Here is a 257-nt window from a genome sequence, read left to right as displayed (position 1 = left end):
TCACGCGCTCCTATGAACACCAAAGTAAGAAGGGCATCAACTTACCATATAGAGGAAAATGCCATGATTCTATTATTCATAGTGACTGGTCTGTCTAGGAGTCCGACCTACAGGACTACTTTGGGAATATTAGGAAGGAAATTATCGGGAAAACAAAAAAAGTGGGAAACTAAACACGACGCGATTTAATTTACAGCCTGAAAGCTATTTTTTCCTTAAGTAGCTAGTAAACCAGACTGGACCTTCAGTGATAAAGA

This window comes from Penaeus chinensis, chromosome 35 (genome assembly GCF_019202785.1).
Source record: "Penaeus chinensis breed Huanghai No. 1 chromosome 35, ASM1920278v2, whole genome shotgun sequence".
Classification (NCBI taxonomy): Eukaryota; Metazoa; Arthropoda; class Malacostraca; order Decapoda; family Penaeidae; genus Penaeus; species Penaeus chinensis.
This window is presented reverse-complemented; position numbering follows the sequence as displayed.